At 55.8% G+C, this 5000-nt stretch overlaps 3 non-coding genes across 3 annotated transcripts in view; all 3 read right to left on the reverse strand.

Moving 5' to 3' along the window:
• LOC126320189 (large subunit ribosomal RNA) overlaps nucleotides 1-219 on the reverse strand; it is a 4222-nt gene extending 4003 nt beyond the window's left edge. Inside the window, exon 1 of the ribosomal RNA XR_007557934.1 lies at nucleotides 1-219. This exon is cut by the window's left edge and continues 4003 nt beyond it. This is a non-coding gene — a ribosomal RNA (large subunit ribosomal RNA).
• Nucleotides 220-407: 188 nt separating this feature from the next.
• LOC126320214 (5.8S ribosomal RNA) lies at nucleotides 408-562 on the reverse strand. Its single transcript, XR_007557952.1, has one exon. It is a non-coding gene; the product is annotated as a 5.8S ribosomal RNA (ribosomal RNA).
• Nucleotides 563-927: 365 nt separating this feature from the next.
• On the reverse strand, nucleotides 928-2826 carry LOC126320256 (small subunit ribosomal RNA). The gene has a single exon (XR_007557993.1). It is a non-coding gene; the product is annotated as a small subunit ribosomal RNA (ribosomal RNA).
• Nucleotides 2827-5000: the final 2174 nt, after the last annotated feature.

Raw genomic sequence — 5000 nt, forward strand, 5'->3', positions numbered from 1 at the left:
GCCGTGGCCTCATTCAAGTTGGACTTGGGCTCGGCGCGAGGCGTCGGGGTAGTGGACCCTCCCAAACACCACATGCCACGACAGGCGGCAGCCTGCGGGGTTCGGTGCTGGACTCTTCCCTGTTCGCTCGCCGCTACTGGGGGAATCCTTGTTAGTTTCTTTTCCTCCGCTTAGTAATATGCTTAAATTCAGCGGGTAGTCTCGCCTGCTCTGAGGTCGTTGTACGAGGTGTCGCACGCCACACCGCCAGCCGGCTGTGCACGCTACCGAGAAAGTACCGGTATGCGAACCGCCAGGCGACGGGCGCGCATCGCACGTTTAAGGAGACGCGGCCGGCCACACAGGCGACCACGACACTCCCACGTCTCCGAAGCGGGACAAACGCCGCGCGCTTCAGTATACGTAGCCGACCCTCAGCCAGACGTGGCCCGGGAACGGAATCCATGGACCGCAATGTGCGTTCGAAACGTCGATGTTCATGTGTCCTGCAGTTCACATGTCGACGCGCAATTTGCTGCGTTCTTCATCGACCCACGAGCCGAGTGATCCACCGTCCTGGGTGATCTTTTCCTTTTCAGTCTCCCACTGTCTCTTTCAAGACAGTAGCATTTGCGGGACTGAGGCGTCTGACGGCCCCTGTTCCACTATTTTTTTTGTGTCCAACGGCCTCACAGCCGATGGGCGTCGTACGGCTCCACACCGGAGCGGACAGGCACTCGGGCGAACGTCATTCAAAACCGGCGCCAGGCGCCAGGTACCGCAGGCCAGCCGCTCCAGAGCTTCAGCGCTCGTACCACACAACAACAACAACACTTCCGCTAGTTTTGAGAGGCACGCGTGGTTCCGCACGCGGCGCACGGCCACTGCCGTACAGGTAGCGTGTTGCGCGACACGACACGCACATCGAAAGACATGCAGTCTAGTCGGTAATGATCCTTCCGCAGGTTCACCTACGGAAACCTTGTTACGACTTTTACTTCCTCTAAATGATCAAGTTTGGTCATCCTTCCGGTAGCATCGGCAACGACAGAGTCGATGCCGCGTACCAGTCCGAAGACCTCACTAAATCATTCAATCGGTAGTAGCGACGGGCGGTGTGTACAAAGGGCAGGGACGTAATCAACGCGAGCTTATGACTCGCGCTTACTGGGAATTCCTCGTTCATGGGGAACAATTGCAAGCCCCAATCCCTAGCACGAAGGAGGTTCAGCGGGTTACCCCGACCTTTCGGCCTAGGAAGACACGCTGATTCCTTCAGTGTAGCGCGCGTGCGGCCCAGAACATCTAAGGGCATCACAGACCTGTTATTGCTCAATCTCGTGCGGCTAGAAGCCGCCTGTCCCTCTAAGAAGAAAAGTAATCGCTGACAGCACGAAGGATGTCACGCGACTAGTTAGCAGGCTAGAGTCTCGTTCGTTATCGGAATTAACCAGACAAATCGCTCCACCAACTAAGAACGGCCATGCACCACCACCCACCGAATCAAGAAAGAGCTATCAATCTGTCAATCCTTCCGGTGTCCGGGCCTGGTGAGGTTTCCCGTGTTGAGTCAAATTAAGCCGCAGGCTCCACTCCTGGTGGTGCCCTTCCGTCAATTCCTTTAAGTTTCAGCTTTGCAACCATACTTCCCCCGGAACCCAAAAGCTTTGGTTTCCCGGAGGCTGCCCGCCGAGTCATCGGAGGAACTGCGGCGGATCGCTGGCTGGCATCGTTTATGGTTAGAACTAGGGCGGTATCTGATCGCCTTCGAACCTCTAACTTTCGTTCTTGATTAATGAAAACATACTTGGCAAATGCTTTCGCTTCTGTTCGTCTTGCGACGATCCAAGAATTTCACCTCTAACGTCGCAATACGAATGCCCCCGCCTGTCCCTATTAATCATTACCTCGGGTTCCGAAAACCAACAAAATAGAACCGAGGTCCTATTCCATTATTCCATGCACACAGTATTCAGGCGGGCTTGCCTGCTTTAAGCACTCTAATTTGTTCAAAGTAAACGTGCCGGCCCACCGAGACACTCAACAAAGAGCACCCTGGTAGGATTTAAACGGGGTCCGCCTCGGGACGCGAAAGCACCCCTTCGGCTCGCCCCACCGGCAGGACGTCCCACGATACATGCCAGTTAAACACCGACGGGCGGTGAACCAACAGCGTGGGACACAAATCCAACTACGAGCTTTTTAACCGCAACAACTTTAATATACGCTATTGGAGCTGGAATTACCGCGGCTGCTGGCACCAGACTTGCCCTCCAATAGATACTCGTTAAAGGATTTAAAGTGTACTCATTCCGATTACGGGGCCTCGGATGAGTCCCGTATCGTTATTTTTCGTCACTACCTCCCCGTGCCGGGAGTGGGTAATTTGCGCGCCTGCTGCCTTCCTTGGATGTGGTAGCCGTTTCTCAGGCTCCCTCTCCGGAATCGAACCCTGATTCCCCGTTACCCGTTACAACCATGGTAGGCGCAGAACCTACCATCGACAGTTGATAAGGCAGACATTTGAAAGATGCGTCGCCGGTACGAGGACCGTGCGATTGCGATCAGCCCAAAGTTATTCAGAGTCACCAAGGCAAACGGACCAGACAAGCCAATCCGATTGGTTTTGATCTAATAAAAGCGTCCCTTCCATCTCTGGTCGGGACTCTGTTTGCATGTATTAGCTCTAGAATTACCACAGTTATCCAAGTAACGTGGGTACGATCTAAGGAACCATAACTGATTTAATGAGCCATTCGCGGTTTCACCTTAATGCGGCTTGTACTGAGACATGCATGGCTTAATCTTTGAGACAAGCATATGACTACTGGCAGGATCAACCAGGGAGCTGCGTCAACTAGAGCTGAGCAGCCGGCCGCCCGGGAGTGTGTCCCGGGGGCCCGCGCGAACACGCAAGCGTCCGCTCAATTATTCTGCAAACAGGAGGAGGCCGAGCTCCCCTGCACGATACACCTCGAAACCCTCTCAGGTCCCGGCGGCGCGCAGCGCCGTCCTAGGTACTTGGTCGGTTTCGAGAGAGGCGCAATCGCCCGGAGTTAGGCGAGTAGACGGTTTTAGTGCGAACACCCTTGCTCCCAACTGAGCTTGCCGCTGCCGACAGAGGCCCGGGAGCGTGCTGTCGTGGCATTGCCGGCGGGAGACAACACGCGCCACCTATGGTGACCGGCAGCTCCAACGCCAGCGCCACACAAGGGCAAAGCCCCACTTGGGTGCAGAAGCGAACTCTCCCAGCACAGCGCACGCGCCAACACGTCCGCACAACTGCGATACAAACCACCTGCGAGAACCGCTGGGGCGACCGAGCAGCAGACGGCGTCGCGGCGCCGAGTGCCAGGCGGCGGCGCATCCTCAACGCACACAGTCCTCAATCAGACCAGCACACTGCAGATGTCCACCGCGCTTCGCACCGGGCTCGGCTGAACCAACTTTGGCCGCCAGGCGCCGCGTGCAGGGTGCGCCGCAGCGTAGCTGCGCCGCCTGCCGGGCCCGTCGGCTGGCGCTCCTGCCACTCGGCGCCCCCCACCAGCCGGCTGTTGCGCGTGCGCCCACGCAGCGCGCGGCCAACACGCCGGGCGGCCCCCCTTCACCGGCCGGGAACAGTCCCACCAAGCCACCGCCGCGTATCGCTTCATACCCACATGGGCCTAGTCACGTGTGTGGATGTGGCGGGTACCGCTGAAACAACCGGTTAATAGCTGTACCGATCGTCGCCATCACAGATTCACCTCCAGCGTGAACAACCGCTCAACAACGGATTTCCAGTTCATTTGCGTATCTTGGGCAGTAAACGTAGATGTCCACCTACATTTGCGAATTCAACAATTCTTGCATGCCAGGATGTCATGTGTCACGACACGCTACATCAGACCACATACACACTGCGACATGTGCAGAAGAGAACACGTGGAAGGTGGCCCGCGCAAGTATGCGATGTCCCTTCCGCGATCCACTGTCAACCGGCATCTGCGGCATGTCCCAGATATGGAACGCGGTCCACCAGGGTAGCACTTTGTGTGAGGCAATACGACAAAGTCGGAATACACGCGTCACTACATCAGACGGCTCACGCTGACCTGACCTGACCTGACCTGACCTGACTCACCGCACCACCACCCCCAGCGACCCAGGGTGACATACAATGCGTTCGTACGTTCCTCCCACACGCCTCTACGGCGTACCACAGTGCAACCTAGCTGTTATTGGGAGACGAGACAAGTAGCATCGAGCACAACATATGGAAATTGAGATTCGACACCGTTGGGCACAGCCAGCGTACAGTCACACGTATCACACTACTTCACTCTGTACGTAACTACCGATGATCGGTACAGCGTGTGGGTTACGCGTACGACATCAGCGGACAATGGACACAGACCATACCACGACGTACACTGAGGGCGTCGACATCTGAATGCAACTGAACAGCTGCGAGGCTCATTTAACACTCACACGCCAGACCGACCAGCTTGAGAGGACAGAGACACAAAGAGGGGGACAGAGGGGGGGGGGGGCCGATATAGTCCTATTGCAGTACAATTGACAGTGGATAGCGGGAATATGTGGAAAGTAAGCAACACTCGCAAGACATCTACATGAGGATAACAACGACACCAGAGATTCCGAGCAGTGAACTATGTTAGGCAAAGGGACAACGTGGGTTAGGTTAAGGGACAACGTGGGTTAGGTTAAGGGACAACGTGGGTTAGGTTAAGGGACAACGTGGGTTAGGTTAAGGGACAACGTGGGTTAGGTTAAGGGACAACGTGGGTTAGGTTAAGGGACAACGTGGGTTAGGTTAAGGGACAACGTGGGTTAGGTTAAGGGACAACGTGGGTTAGGTTAAGGGACAACGTGGGTTAGGTTAAGGGACAACGTGGGTTAGGTTAAGGGACAACGTGGGTTAGGTTAAGGGACAACGTGGGTTAGGTTAAGGGACAACGTGGGTTAGGTTAAGGGACAACGTGGGTTAGGTTAAGGGACAACGTGGGTTAGGTTAAGGG

The sequence above is a fragment of the Schistocerca gregaria genome, unplaced genomic scaffold (assembly GCF_023897955.1).
Source record: "Schistocerca gregaria isolate iqSchGreg1 unplaced genomic scaffold, iqSchGreg1.2 ptg000705l, whole genome shotgun sequence".
NCBI lineage: Eukaryota > Metazoa > Arthropoda > Insecta > Orthoptera > Acrididae > Schistocerca > Schistocerca gregaria.